Raw genomic sequence first — 15,952 nt, forward strand, 5'->3', positions numbered from 1 at the left:
TTTGAGTTTCTTCTCTCTGTAATACTACATTTTTTTTAGAAATTCTCTCCTATTCTCCACTTCCTCCATAGGTAGATCTACCAATAAGAGTATATTAGCTACTAATCCCTCTTTATTTTCTTGATATGGTTGCTGCACAAAACTATATATATTTCTAATCTCATTGTAGGCTGGGCAGTAAAGTAAGACTAAGGTTTGATTTTACAACGGCGCCTCTTAGTCGTATGAGGTATCATTTATTTGTTAAGCTTTTAATTCTTTTTTCTCTGTTCTTCCATATCTGATTTAAGGTCTTTTTTGTTTTCTTATTTTTTTTAATAAGAATTTTCCAATGATAGCACTTTCATTTTCTTCATATTATTCTAATTCGTTCTTCTCTGTAAGCAAAACTATATAATAGAAAATAAAATATATCTATAAACAGATGTAGGTTACAGTTCACAGATCTGCAAAATTAAATTAACTGAGTTCTTAATTTTGTTTTTCATTTTGACATATTTTTACATATATTTTCTACATTGGCTGGATAAATATATTTTATATCATTTTTTCTCTCATGTAATTAGTGATAGATAGGCTATAACTTCTTATTTTTACATTTTACCTTTCTTAATTTCATTTGTCAATTACATCGTTTTTATTTGCCATCACTCACAAAAGGAGCAGAAAGCTATACAAATATCAGCTATTATCTTCATTAGTGACATAAAGCTTGGAACAGAATGATCATTCCTGGATTGTGGAAAATTAGGAGTATGTGAAAGAGACATAAACCAAAATTGAGCAGACGTGGGGGGGGAGGGGATGAGATATAAAATTTGGACAAAATACGTGGGAAAGAGAACTTAATGAAAATTCAACACCAATATCTATATGACATTTAAAGAAAGCACATTAGAAGATATGTTAATACGCTAAACCTAAACGATGAGGAACAGTTATAGGAACAAGTAGTAAATATGTTGCGTAAATTAAAATGTGAAGCTTTTTTTAGTTACTTTATTGCATAACATGCAATGCTAACTGATATACCTTCAGGAAGTTGAAAAGAGGTAAATTAAACTTTAAAAATAAGTACAATCGAAGCCAATCTTTAACGAAGGGAGCCGTTGCAGAGGATACAGATTGTAACTATTACTACTAATATGCCATGCGTAAGCTCTTAATAGCCTTTGATAACTTACTCTAAGTTTACTGGTGAAGTGTAATTATTGTCTTAGGACATAATGACTACCGCAGGTGAGTTACCTTTTCTTACCATAACCTGTAGGTCAAGTCTTACACTAAGGAGTTATGGGTTTAGTAGGCTTTAGGTATGCTTTACCGGGCCCACTTGCCTACTACCCTAGTTAGGCTAGTACCAAGTGTAGCTAATTGGTATGGTTAAGTAAAAACCGGTAAAATTGAAGACTAGCTTCTAGGTACTACCTGCCATCCCTGACTGGGATAATTACAGCTTTTTTATGCTTTTTCTATATGTCTTTTCTTCATTATAGCTAGGTAATTTATTATACTACCTAGCTAGGGTAAACAATCACGGGCGATCCATCGTCATCACGCTGGCCTGGTTATGGAGGAGTTATGGAGTTCCATTTGACAACGTCTGTGTGTGTGTGAGAGAGAGAGAGAGAGAGAGGGGGGGGGGGGTGTACTACCCTAGGCTAATTGTTGTATGGATACCTAGGTAGTTAGTACTAATGACTGAATTGGTTGTTGGTGGGTTCTGGGCTGTCTGTTGGTGCTGTTGATTGTTAGAGCTCTGTGTTTTTAGTGTTTTTTCAGTGAGTCTTGGGTTAGAGCCTGTGACAGCCAGTAGTGTTAGCAGCAGTGTGTTGAAAGCATTTTGGTCAGATAGGCTAAGTTGTGTTTTGTTGATTTGTTTTTAGTTAGGTATTGTTGAGTTAGTGTTGTTTGCTTAGAGTTGTGCCTATGCTGTTGTCCTTGTTGTTGTTTGATTTCTTGGTGTTGTTAGTGGGTGTTTGTGTTGCCTTTTATTTTGTGTTGTGATTTTTGTGTTGTTTGTGCTGTGGTCTTTTGTTGTGTTTTGTTGTTACTACTATAGCTACTATAGGTATGTGAGGTTGTGTTCCTTGGTTGGTGGTTGTGTTGTTAGGTTGTGGTTATGTTCCTTGGTTGGTTGCTGTGTTGTTAAGTTGTGGTTGTGTTCCTTGGTTGTTTTTGTGTTGTAGTTGTCCTTGGTTGTTGAGTTGTTGGGTTGTAGTCCGTGGCGTTGTTGTGTTGAGTTGTGGTGTCGTGGTTCTTGGTTGTTGTTGTTGATGTTGTTGTTGTTGGTGTCCCAGTGACCTTAACCAGCGGACAGCACAGGATAGCCCTGGAATATCTGGAGTTGGTACCTACCTAATTACAAGTGTTTTGTGTGTTTTTTTTTTTTGTTTTGTTTTTGTATAGGTGTAGGTCAAATGTCCTGCGTGTATTTTGTTGTGTAAAGAAGAAAGTGTGACTGAGGGTAGATTTGGCAGCTGCAGTGATTAGGTTAATGTGGGGAGGGTTTTGCCACTTGTCTTCATTAAGCTTGTGATCCTGCCACAGGGTCTAAGATATTCACTTGATATTTAATTGGTGAAACAAGAATACAATTACAACTTTAAGCATACCATTCAAAAGATTGAAGTTTCGTCAACATAATGTGATATAGGGTAAACAACCCCATGGACTGGCTCAACACACCGACGGTCATGGCATGCCACCCTCCGAAAAAGTACTTATAACACATCCTGACACCGGAGATGGGCATCAGTCGTGGCTTGTTGTTGGTGAAGGACGGAGCTAAAGACCTCTACTCTCCTTTCGAAGTAAGTATTTTCTCCAAAGTTAGAAATTAAGGCCAAATTTAAAGCATTAAACAGAGGGTAGTGAAAAGGGTGGCCAACGCAGTGCAAATCTCACCAAAACGCTTTCGAAATTTTTACTTGCTCTTAAATATGTTAGGAGTTGACGCCATCTCGATGTTTGTGGAGTTGCTTGTGTCAACAAACTTCCCATTTCCTGTGATAAATCCGCACACCACTTGTACCCATACATGCTGGGGCACTTTCATCACAACAATCGGAACACGGTCACTGGGCACGACGTTTTTAAGGAAATAACTGTTTTGGTAGAAGATGACGACGAAACGTGCACTGGGTAATTATTTAAATAAATAGTAAAACATCAATATTTTACATATTTATGATGATTAATTTGAAAATATTCGTTATTGATAAAGTAACTTGATTCTGACTCAAATTTAAGTAATTATTTTTCGGAATTAGATCGTTCTTTTAAGTCCTGTATTATGACGTCACGACATCTTGACTTTCGTATCTATTGTAAATGAATTGCAATAATCAACTTTATTGCAGAACAGTTAGCCAGTTATTCATGCAGATTGTTATCAGCTATTCGTGTAATTGTTATACGTAATTGTAATGCGCATATATATCTTTATTATTTACCTTTTGGATATATGAAGATGTTTTACTGCCGGATTACCGCCGTAGTGTGACGCAATCGCTTTTAGTCCTTGGGCCTCTGTCTGTTTTCGCACCATAAGAAATTAATGGGGCCGAATTTGCAATGACCAGAAAGTCGTTGAAAGAGGAAAGTTAGCATTGAGTGGTATATGTTTTGATTGAGAAAAATACAAATTTATACAATAGTTAGCTTGTAAAAAATACTTGATTACAAAAAACTTGATTAACAACTAAGTAGCATACCTACTATGGGTTTCAGAGACAGTGCAAGCACGTTTTTTGGCAATATTTCTGTAACGACCATTCGTATCAGAACGAAATTTATAAGGGTATCGGGAATCACTAATCGTAAAGAATAAAGACACTTGTCCTTGTACCAAGAGACAAAAACTCCATTATCCAGAAATGGATACGAACACGTGTAAAAAGCTCCATCTACCCTCTCCCCCCACCTCCACCGCCACCCCTTTCCTTCTTACTTCCTTTACCTTCCTTTCTCTCTCTCTCTCTCTGTTGCCAATTGGTATGTGTTCACCCTCCAAACTGGGTATAAGACTTACACAAAACGTGGAAATTGGTGAAATTAGCCTATGTATTGAAAGTATATATACATAAATATTAAAGGAATTTTATCATTATTGCATTACTATGACAACAAGAATTCATGGAAACGGTTTATAATAATGCTTCGGCATATGTGTGAAGCTGCACTAATGTGGCAACGATGATTTTGCCATTCTTAGCATGCAAACATTAAAGGTTACATTTATTTCTGGCATACAGTTATTAAAAAAAATAAAAATACTAGTATAGACTTAAATTAATGAAAAATGCTAGCCAAAAAAACAACAACAAAAAAACATATACAGTAGGGCCTCGTTAATCACGGGGGATAGGGCCCAGAACCCCCCGTGATAAGTAAATAAAACTCGTATTATTTTCCTGGTACCCCCCCCCCCTGAAAATTTGCTTTAAACTGCCTACTTTTCATAATTTAACCCACCCAAGACCACTATTTCAATGTTTATAACTGCCTACTTTAGTTCAAGCACCAAATATTTCTTCAACTATCACCTTAAACTAAATTCAAACAGTTTCAAAGTTTTCTTTCCTATCTTCAATTTCCCCTGCATCAGATCAGCAAACAAAATTATAATTACCTAACAATTCCTTTCTATTTTCATGATTTGGCTTCTGCACCAAACTAAAAGTACATAGTATATCAATTTCGTGAATGAACATATTTATGATAAAAAAACATGATTTACTGTAATGATTACAGCACCCAACTATAATATTAATGTATAAATAGCAAAATACAGCAATACAAATCTAGTTTTGTCTTTTGTTTATGTTTAGAATCAGCTGATGGACGTTTATTACCGAAAGAATTATTTTGGAAAACAATTGTTGCTAAAAGAAACGAATTTATCAATGGAATTATTATTATTATTAACTTTGTACATAATAGTTTATGATATTATGATACAGTAATTCATATTTCATTGAGAGAGAGAGAGAGAGAGAGAGCAGCTTGTGACGAGAGTAACTTGAATAGCTTGAGATAGCAGCTTAGGTCGAGAATAGCTTGAGAGAGCAGCAAAATACAGCAATACAAATCTAGTTTTGTCTTTTGTTTACGTTTAGAATCAGCTGATGGACGTTTATTACCGAAAGAATTATTTTGGAAAACAATTGTTGCTAAAAGAAACTAATTTATCAATGGAATTATTATTATTATTAACTTTTTACATAATAGTTTATGATATTATGATACAGTAATTCATATTTCATTGAGAGAGAGAGAGAGAGAGAGAGAGAGAGAGAGAGAGAGAGAGAGAGAGAGAGAGAGCAGCTTGTGACGAGAGTAACTTGAATAGCTTGAGATAGCAGCTTAGGACGAGAATAGCTTGAGAGAGCAGCTTGGTACTAGACCATGACTATCTTAGCTCGAGAATAACAATGAAATTTGTATTTTAAATATTTTATGATAAGAAATGAAACATGGATAGTGATAAGATATTCTCTTGTATACTGTTATATTATGTGATAATCATTGAGTCAACTATAAAAGTTGTATTGAAGCACAGTTTCGTAAATCACAGAAAGACTAAAAATATGGCAACACATATTTCTATTCTTTCGGGGACCATCTTGTTCTTTTATTACGATAATAATAGATCAGTATTATAGTTTTTTTTTCTGTAAGTGATATGAGAGAGGAAGGCAGAGGAGAGAGAGAGAGATAGAGAGAGAAGAGAGAGAGAGGGAGAGTAGAGAGAGAGAGAGAGAGATTTTGCTATTTACTTTCATAGTATTTGAAAATTTGTGAATGAGTTTTATTCTAAAAATGCATTTAGTCATGAAAAAAAGAAGAAAACAGTAATTAGCAAATCTTGCCCTATGATAAAATTCGTGATTTCGTTAATTTTCCGGAATATACGTAGCATTTGGACTTCACAAAAAAGTAAGTAAAGTGATTTATGACAGAGTTTAGAGGATACTTACGTAAAAATACATCGGTACTTTGTAGAAAAAATGGTTTTATTACGTTTACGCTTCGTCGCCGATTGCAAACAACATACGATAATCTATGACAATTATCGTTTGTATGACTGCAGTGTTCAGAGAAGTTGATTACGTTATACCAAAACAATAATGAAGTTCGAATTGAAAATTTATGTTTTCCTAAATTTTATTACTACTGTAATTAAACTACTATTATTAACATTTCTAAAATGTTAAGAATGACAAAGGTGCTGTGAAGTGTAACTCAATGTTTACATTTCTGCTGGCCGCTTAACTACAAGTTGATGTCAATGATGTGGAATTATTCCATGAATAGGCTATATATTAGAAGATATGCCAATAATATATAAGGTGAGAATGGTTTTATTACCTTTATTGTCAGTTAATATCATAATGTGAATCTGTTCATGCATTTGTTGGTTATCGGAACCGGACGAGGCTTAGCCTACCACCAACAAGCCCGCGATGCTGTGATTCATACCAGGGATATATAGACTAAGTGGTCCAAGGAAAAACCCGTGATTAACTGAATCCGTGATTGCTGATCCGTGACTAAGCGAGGCCCCACTGTATAATCCACTTATCTGTCGTCTGCTCGGATGCAGGCTTATTCGGACCGTGGCTGATTCGAACCCAAACTAATAATTTTATATCATAGCAATGGGTATTTCTATACGTATTAGCATTCCGTATCGTTCGTCCCCGCGAATTAGAAAGCCACCAGGAATTGGGGCGTCAAATGTATTTCGCCGTGTTTAGTACGAGCCCCTGGGGGTTAATTACAGTCGCCCGAATAAATATTACTTAAAATTCTTTTTTATTGTAGTGTCTTACCGAACAATTATACAGCCGTGATTTCCACGAGCGGCAGGATACTAAATTCAAATTTAGCGCGTAGGCGTCGCCAACACTGGTGGTGATGACGTCATCTCCCTCCACTCGCGGGAGAACCAGGTACAACTGCCCAGGTGAATCCAATTCTTTTCCTGCCGGCGTCCGGTGAACATCGGTGGTCGGTGCGGTTGGATGACTTTGCTTTGCTTTTTTTCTTGTGGATTTGATCTTCGGAATTGGTGAAGTACTCTTTTTTGGCGTTGTTGTTATTTTGCTTATTATTTAGGCGTTGCCATGTCGGATTCTAGTCCGTCGGGAGTTAGGTTTTGCATCTCAGGATGTAAAACTAGATTATCCAAGTTAGAGTATGATTCTCACACTAAATGTGTTAAGTGTAGGGGACAGGTTTGTTCATCAGATCGAACATGTAATGAGTGTAGTGATTGGACTGATTCTCAATGGAAGTTTTTTAGTTCATACTCGGAGAAATTAGCTAAAGACAGAATTAGAAAAGCAGCGCTTAGGGAAAGTACACTTAGCTCTGCTTCGTCTTGCGATGTATCTGTTCCTTCTGTTTCTCCTCAAATTGTTATGTCTCCTTTAACTACACCTCCTATTCCTCCTACTAATCCCACTTCTACCGGCTTCCCGTGTAGTTTCTTCCGACACCATTGCCAGTCTGGAATCGAGGTTAGATCAGAAATTTTAAGCGGTACTAGCGAATACGGTTTTGCAACTTGGTAATTCAGTTAAGACGTTTTTGGAGAAAGCGGCTTCAGGTAAGAGTGTAGTTGAGGGTGCGTCTGTCTGTCCTGACACGTCTCCTAGACAAAGGTCACTGTCCAGCTCCCCCGCACCGGGGAGAAGACATACCAGAAGTCCAAGGGAGTCGATCGGGATTTGCCCACAGACAGGCGCCTCTCTTGTTGAGCCTGTTGTTCCTCAACAGGGCTCGGTTAAGCGTTGGAAAGGTGTTGCGGTCAGACGCCTTTCGAATGATTCAAGCGATTCGTCTCCGGTCGCGCGGCGCTCTTGGCGATTCGCCCGTTTCGCGTCCCTTAAAGAGGCGTTCAGGCGCTGATTCTTCGCCTCCTCCAGGTCAAGCGGTATAAGGAGCCTGAGAGTAGGGTTGCGCCTCGGCCGTTAGCGGCTCGTTCGTCGCCTCAATCTGTGCCTTTTTCGGCTCCATCTACTAGTAGAGATTGTGGTTTTAGCGCTGTAGCTAGCAGTTCTAAGGGTGTTTCTTTAGGCGCTTTCTCGTCTGTTACGCCTGATGCGCCTGTTTCGCCTCGAATTTCGGCGGCTCCGAGCGAAGCGCAAGTAGTTTTTCCGCCTCCTGCTGAACATTTAGGCTCTTTCCAAGCCTACGTTAACTGTTTTTGATTCGTCTCTGGCGCCTTTGCGCAAGCAGAGAGATGTTAACCAACTGGATGAATGAGTCCAAGGGTGTTCGAAACCTTCAGATCCGGTTGTAGTTCCGTCTACTTCTTCGGCGGTTTCGGAGAATGAAGAAGAAGTAGAGGAGGAGGATTCACATCACCTCTCGTGTTATTCACGTTCCTTAGATTTCTTCTGGATCTTATCCAGATTATTTTGAGAAAGCGGATGGCCCGCGATCCCCAAACTTAGACTTTTTTGATGAGGAGGAAAAACTTCAGACCCTCTTCCTCCCCCGCCAAAACTTGTTCTATCTAAAGCGGTTAGACATTCGAAAGAGACGAGAAATGGATGTCTATGAAAAGAAAAGATTTAGGTGGAAGGCTCTTTTGCTTACCCTCCCTCTAAGTTGCTTCGTAAGAGGTATAGGTTTTATGTAACTGGGGGAAGCTCCTTCTCTGGGAGTTTCTGCCTCCTCCCAGGGAGACTTCTCCAGTTTAATTGACTCCTCTAGAAGATCTGCTTTCGCCGCAGCGAAAGTTTTTCTTTACAGCGCCTGAGTTGGACACGTTGTAAAGAATCAATTTAAACTTTTGGAATCTTAGCTTTCCTTAATTGGACTATTGGCGCTTTAGCGGCCAAGATCGAAGACTGTCCTTCTTCTTTTCTCAGGAGTTAGCGGAGGATTGGATTGGTGTTCTGTTCTGTGCGGACAAATCCATTAGGGATGGATGTGATAGTTAGCTTCGCTCATCGCCTTTGGTACCCTTAAGAAAAGGCAACTTTGGTGCTCTTTTGCTTCTAAAAGGGTTACTTCCCAACAGAAGTCTGCTCTCTTGTTTGCTCCTTTTGTGAAAGATAACCTCTTTCCAGACGATGTAGTGTTGTCAATTTCGTCTGCACTAGATAAGAAATCTACTTCGGATTTACTGGCACAGTCTACTAAGAGACCTAAAGCTCCTTTGGAGACTGTTTTCCTTCGGTTTCTCCTCTGGCCCAAGCGCCTTTTCGAGGGAGAAAACCCAAGCGCTTCTTTCGGCCGAAGTCGAATTTGCGACCTCAGTCTAAGGCCTCGGCCAAGGTTAACAAACCTTCCAAATGAAAGCTCGGTTCTTCATGCACCAGTGAAACCAGGCTGGCTCTGTTTTGGGAGGGGGAAAAATTTGGGAAAACATTGGGAAAAACGAGGAGCAGAAGCCTGGGTAGTTGCAAAGTACTCAAGTTCGGCTATCGTATTCCTCTCGTTTCACCTCCCTCGCTCTCACCTGTGCCAATTCCATTCCAGGTCATACTCTCCGGGCTCAGACAAATTTCTGGCGCTAGCCGCAGAATTGGAAGCGCTTGTTCTCAAAGAAGCGATAGAACAGATAGAGGGGATTTTCCTCCAGGCTTTTACAATCGCCTTTTTGTAGTTCCCAAGTCATCAGGGGGCTGGAGGCCGGTTTTGGATGTGAGCGCCCTGAACTTGCATGTCCAGAAAACAACATTTCATATGGAGACCACTCCGTCGGTTCTGGAGTCCATCGGACAGGGGGATTGGATGGTCTCTCTGGACATGCAAGACGCTTATTTTCACATTCCGATACATCGCGAATCTCGGAAGTACCTGAGGTTCATGTTCGAAGGCAAGGTGTTTCAGTTTCGGGCGCTTTGCTTCGGACTAGCGACCGCTCCTCAAGTTTTCACCAGGGTTCTATCCCCGATAGGAAGCTGGTTGCACATATTAGGAGTAAGAATCTCCCTCTATCTGGACGATTGGCTTCTCCGGTCGGAATCAGAGAGTCGGTGCATGAAGGACCTTGGAACAACTCTGGATCTTGCCAGAAAGTTGGGAATTCTGGTCAACAAAAAACAGAAGTCCCAGTTGGTTCCATCTCAGAGCATCCTTTATTTGGGGATGATTCTGAATGCTCAAGTTTTCGGGCTTTTCTGTCCCGAAGAGGGTTCAAGCTGTCTGGAGACAATCAGGAGTTCTTGGACAAAAAAGTAAGTTCTGCCAATCAGTGGATGAGGCTCCTGGGCAAATTGACGTCAGTGGAGAAATTTGTGACGTTGGGAAGACTGCACATGAGACCTCTTGCAGTTTTTCCTGGAGAGCCTCTTGGTGCAGGAAAGACACCAGACTCGATTACCTTTCCTGTCACAGATCAAATAAAAGAGGACCTAAGGTGGTGGCTCTCTCGAGCAAGGTTGGAAGAAGGGTTAGTTTGTTCATGAAACTTACCTGTCAGATATATATATAGCTGTATTTTCTGAAGTCCGACAGAATTTTAAAAACTTCCGACACACGCAGTGGTCGGCCAGGTGGTTAGTACCCATTCCCGCCACTGGGAGGCGGGTATCAGGAACCATTCCCATTTTCTATTCATAATTTTTCTGTCGCCGGTGCTGAAAACACCTGTTTCTGGGCTCAGCTCGTGTCGCTGCGCGAAATATCCTTTAATCTATTATTTCTAGGGTAAATGTACTAACACATACCAGAGAATAATAAAATAAGAAAAAGGTCAGTATAACTGACTCGCTCACCCCTGCAAGAGGGTGTCGGTATGAACACTAGGCGAGTGAGACCACTACCACGAGCCAAATACCAATAGAAATCTCCCACAACAAAAACCCTCCATGAGGAGAGCCGACCCACAGAGTGAGCAGCTCGTACTACTACTACTCCATCCCATGCTGCCGACTGCTGCGCCTCTGGTGGCCATCCTTTTAAGTTAGCGCACACGAGTCACTTGTGCTATTTTTCTCTCTGTGTTTTTTTGTGCCCTTTCGTTGGATTTATCTATAATGGAGCGTGCAGCTATTGCAGCAGCTAAGTTAAGTACTCAGTATTTATGGTTAGTTGGTTCTTTCCGGCCCTCAGTCAGTATTTGCCGTTTTTTAGGTATAAATACGAACTCGGGGTCGGAAGCATGGCAGCATGGTTCTGCCGCGTGGTGGGTTCGTTCTCGGTCTCCCATACCTAGAACATCCCCTTATCTATGTACGCTCTATATTAATTATCCGTTTTACTTAGGGTACTGTCTACTCAGGTTTGTCATGCATGCATGTCTTTTACCTTATGTAGGCTTCTTCTTTCCAGACCCTAGTCCCGGCTCTTAGTATCGGCCTCTGACTAGCTTTGAGTGGTAGACTTTCCTTCGGGTTAGTCGTACACTCCTGGATTTTTTCTCCTACTATATTGTTCTTTCTGTATTTTATTTTATTATACCATGTATTTTGTTATGGTTAGGTTAGTTAGGCGTCTGGCTTAGCCTAGGTCCTGGCTCATCGAGCCTATGCTACCGCTCATCAGTTCGGTTGCTTCCCTATAGCATCTCTCTGATCAGTCGGTTTTGGCCCAGTGGGTCTCCATGCTACCGCTTTTCAGTTCAGTTGCTTCCCGATAGCATCTCTCTGATCAGTTGGTTGGTCCTAGGCTTAGTTGTCTTATTTTAGTCTTACCGTCTCGTGGTCACTACGCGATCACGAGACAGCCAGACGCCTGGCCACCCAGTCCCCTTCCCCCCTCCTCCCGCTCTTCCATTGAGTCGGGGGAGGGTGGGTCGGTCTGCCACGGCTCGCTCCACATACCCGAGCATGCTTCCCTCTCTCCCCCTCAGGCGGAGGGGCCAGGGAGACGGGACAGACCCAGACTGGACGCGACCTCTCCGGCTCATCGGTCCGGCCCGGTGGTAATGTGGTGGGGGGTACTGGCCTTTCCCCCCATCCGTTGCTTCCTTGTCGCTCCGGTTCGCTCGAGCCTGTATGTCTCCTCGCCCTTCCCGACCTTACTAGGACTCCTTTCCTGATCGGAGTCCTAGCATCCAGCGGGAAGATGTTAGTCCACCCAGTAGTGGACCGGAACATACAGTGGGTCCCTGCGAACCTTACCGTATTGCTGAGTTACTACACTCCGCTACGCACTGGACTTGTTCCGTTCGTTTGAGTTTAGGTTTAATGTTATTAGATTAACTATAAGTTTATCTTAAAGTACCTAAAACCTTCCCCCCCCTCCCTACATGTCTTACCGGATATCTCCGGGATTATAGCCTATTCAGGCGATGCAGGGGGGGGTTATGCCCAAATTTTTTTCCGAGCTCCGGCATGCAACGGAGTTCTTCTGTCCTTAGCCTGTAAGTGTATTCTTTAAGATACTCATGTGTCTTCCCACTTACAGGCCACCAACTGTGAGCATCCGGGATGCGCCGCCACACTTCAGGACCCATGTGGACACGAAGTTTGCCGGTCCCATGCTCCATGCGCGACTCTGCACGGGGACATCCAGGTCTGGTACCATGAGACGTGTACCATATGTTCGATCTGGTGAGCTCAGCTTTTAGAAGGGGTGAGTATTCCATCTCCCCGGTAGCTGCTCCGCTTCTGTTTTAGTGCTTAAGTTTTCATCATCCACTTTAACTAAGGCATCTAAGTTTAAGTTTATATTTATTTTAAGTTTTAGTTTTAAGTGATTCTTAAATCTAATCTTCGCCCTCTCTTCCAGGCGCCGGCAGTGAAGATACGCTCTGGCAACCCTGCGGGCCTGGGGTCGGCGGTTTTGGGAAGAACGCCGCCAAGGGTATGCCCTACATCTTGGAGAAGCGGTTGGCGCTGTTAATCTTCCCCGGAGGCAAGGCGACAGGATACGTCGACCCAGTAGAGGCGGCCCCTACTATCGCCTTCATCCAACAACAGCTGGCTGCCTCATTAACTGACCAAGACCAGGATATCTCCACGGACGTCGCGACTTTAGATATTAATGTGGAACCTATGGTAGGTGTAGACGACCTGTTGGTCGAGGTAGGTAGGGTGGACACCCAAGGGTCACCCTTGGGTGTGACTGTTTCTTCTACTCCTGCAACCTCTCCATCCTTCCAAGGCTTTACAGGTGATTGAATTATATACTCCTCCTGACGCTTCGGTTAGACCTAAGGTCAAGGGTCAAGCAGTGAAATCCTTGACTAAGACGTCGTCGTCGTCTAAGAAGTCGACTTCGGCGTCATCCTCCTCACTAAGTCTCCGGCTGGGAATCCCGGAGCAGGACAGGTCTAAAGCTTCTAGCTCCGGCTCTAAGTCCTCGAGGAGTAAATCCTCCAGAGAGAGATCTCGCACCCCGGCAGAGTCACCAGTTCCGCTACCCTTGGTTCCGATTCAGAGCCACCCCTCCACCTCCGCAGCAGCCTCCGGCCTTGGACTCCAATGCTGGCCTGTTGCAACAGGTGGGCGACCTGGTTGGGTCCCACCCTAAAGAGTAGCATGGAACAAATGATCTCTCGTCTGTCGGATAGGATTACTTCCCAGGACTCCATTATAGCCGGACTGAGAGAAGCCCCTCTAGGCCTCTCCTTCACTTTCAATACGAGTGGAACTCAGCTTCCTCCGTATGACTCGCTACCTCCGTTCTCGATGAACAATCCATGGAGAGTAGCGTCATACGCCCCCTTCCAAGACGGTCTCATTTCCATACCGGAATTCGGAACTCGAAGGATAGAGGACTTCGAGTTCTTCCCGGAAGACCTCCAGCCTCCGTTCATAGGTCTACGCAAGGCTTACAGCTTCAGCCATGGTTCGGGATGATATAGGGTACCAAAGGAGACAGTCCTCTATTCACGAGAACCGGCTCAGAGAGAAATGGCTCAGATGGTTAGAGGACCATGGAGTTGTTCTAATACCAGATACAACCTTTCAAGAGTCCCTTTACCATTTTCACAATGGATGAGAGTCCCCACCCCGCTCCCGTTCCTGACAAAGATCGCGAGGTCTACCATCCCAGCGGCCCAGAAGGGGGAAACCCATGCCTCAATTGAAGGAAGCAGATCCCACATCTCCGTTGCTCCCCTCAGCCGGAGAATTGTGGGAGGACCTCCAACACCTTCTCAGCTGGCAAACTCAAACGGACTGTGCTATGGAGCAGTTTGGTGATATCTCCCAGATAGCCTTATTCAGGCTGAATTTGACGCGAAATCGCGATTAGCCGATCATTAACTCTATGGCTATGTCCGAGGTAGCAACCATAGCTTATGGCTCAGAACCGCTTTTTAAGCTCATGACCAAAGCCCTGACTCAAACGGTACAGTCGGATATGTTTGAGTTTGCCACTGCTAGAACGAATTGTAGGAAGCATGTCCTACAAGAGGCAACCATTCGACATGAGCCGAATAGGTTACTCTCGTTCTAACATCTGGGGAGCAGATCTCTTCCCAGAAGCTATGTGAAGGAAGTCAGTCAGAGGCTACGAGGCTGAACCAGAGCCTTAAGGACCGTTTGGGGCCTTACGGCTAAGAGGAGACAAGACCTAACACCTAAAGGTAAGGGACAGAGGAAACCTAGGCGTTTCCATCCTTACCAGAAAAAGCAGCCACGCTTTCCTCAGCAAGTTCCAGCGGTGCCCTTAGTGCAAACAGCCCAACCTTCCACCTCTAAGGCTCAATCACAGCCAATTTATGTGATATCCCCTCAGCCTCAGCCCTCCACCTCTTACGCCATCTCTCCAGCTTACAATCAAGCCTTCGAGAGTCAAGCTTCACAGAAGTATGACCGCTCAGGGTAAGGGAGGCAGAGGTAAGCGTTCCTTTCGTGGGAGAGGATCGGGAGGCCCCTTTAATAGGGGATGAAAGACTTCAGAGGAGGCCGAGGCGGTTACCAGAACAATGAAGAACTTCAGGTAGGAGGGAGGCTGTTTCACTTTCGCCACCGGTGGAACTTCAGCGAATGGGCTCAGAGCATAGTGTCAAAAGGCCTGGGTTGGAGCTGGTTGACGAACCCACTCCATCCAGACCTTTCCGTCAACTTCCTTCCAAGGAATTGACAGAGTACGCAGAGGACCTCCTTCAGAAAGGAGCTATAGCGAGAGTCAAGAGATTAAAATTTCAAGGTCGCTTGTTCAGCGTGCCAAAGAAAGGCTCACAAAAAGAAGGGTAATCTTAGACTTGTCCCGCTTAAACTTAGCCATCCGCTGCGACAAGTTCAAGATGCTCACGATCTCACAGGTGCGGACCTTACTTCCCCGTGGGGCCGTCACCACCTCTATCGATCTTACAGACGCCTACTATCATATCCCTATTGCAAGACACTTCCGTCCATATCTGGGTTTCAAGATAGGAGACCAGCATTCTCCTTCAAGGTAGTTCCCTTCGGACTCAACGTGGCACCAGGGTGTTCACGAAACTAGCGGAAGTGGTAGTGCAACAACTCAGGTCACAAGGGATTATGGTAGTAGCGTATCTCGACGATTGGTTGATCTGGGCTTCAACAGTCGAGGAATGCACAGAGCTACACTGAAAGTGATTTCAGTTCCTGGAATATCTAGGCTTCAAGATAAACAGGACCAAGTCAAGACTCACTCCAGAGTCAAACTTTCAGTGGCTGGGCATTCAATGGAATCTATCCTCCCATACTCTGTCGATTCCATCAACCAAAAGGAAAGAAATAGCGAAGTCAGTCAAGCAATTTCTAAGTCACAAACTGGCGTCAAGGAGAGCTCAGGAGAGGATCCTGGGTTCTCTCCAGTTTGCATCAGTGACGAACGTCTTAATGAAAGCCAAACTGAAAGACCTAACCAGAATCTGGCGCTCACGAGCAAATGTCAGGTCCAGGGACAAACTATCCTCAGTCCCTCTGATTCTAAAGAATCGACTTCGGCCGTGGGCGAGAGTCAAGAATTTGTCAGTGTCAGTACCCCTTAGTTCCCTCCACCAGGGATCACCATCCACACAGACGCGTCCTTAAGCGGTTGGGGAGGGTATTCCCAGGTCAAAAGG

General features: G+C 43.2%; 1 protein-coding gene across 2 annotated transcripts in view; it reads left to right on the forward strand.

Moving 5' to 3' along the window:
* Positions 1 to 1,087: 1,087 nt before the first annotated feature.
* The window catches only part of LOC135200204 (uncharacterized), a 116,140-nt gene continuing 101,275 nt past the window's right edge, over positions 1,088 to 15,952 (forward strand). For both annotated transcript variants that reach the window (XM_064228644.1, XM_064228650.1), the window contains exon 1: positions 1,088 to 1,239. The gene's annotated coding sequence lies outside the window, so the exon portion shown is untranslated. The remainder of the gene's footprint in view (positions 1,240 to 15,952) is intronic.

The sequence above is a fragment of the Macrobrachium nipponense genome, chromosome 23 (genome assembly GCF_015104395.2).
Source record: "Macrobrachium nipponense isolate FS-2020 chromosome 23, ASM1510439v2, whole genome shotgun sequence".
NCBI classification, from domain to species: domain Eukaryota; kingdom Metazoa; phylum Arthropoda; class Malacostraca; order Decapoda; family Palaemonidae; genus Macrobrachium; species Macrobrachium nipponense.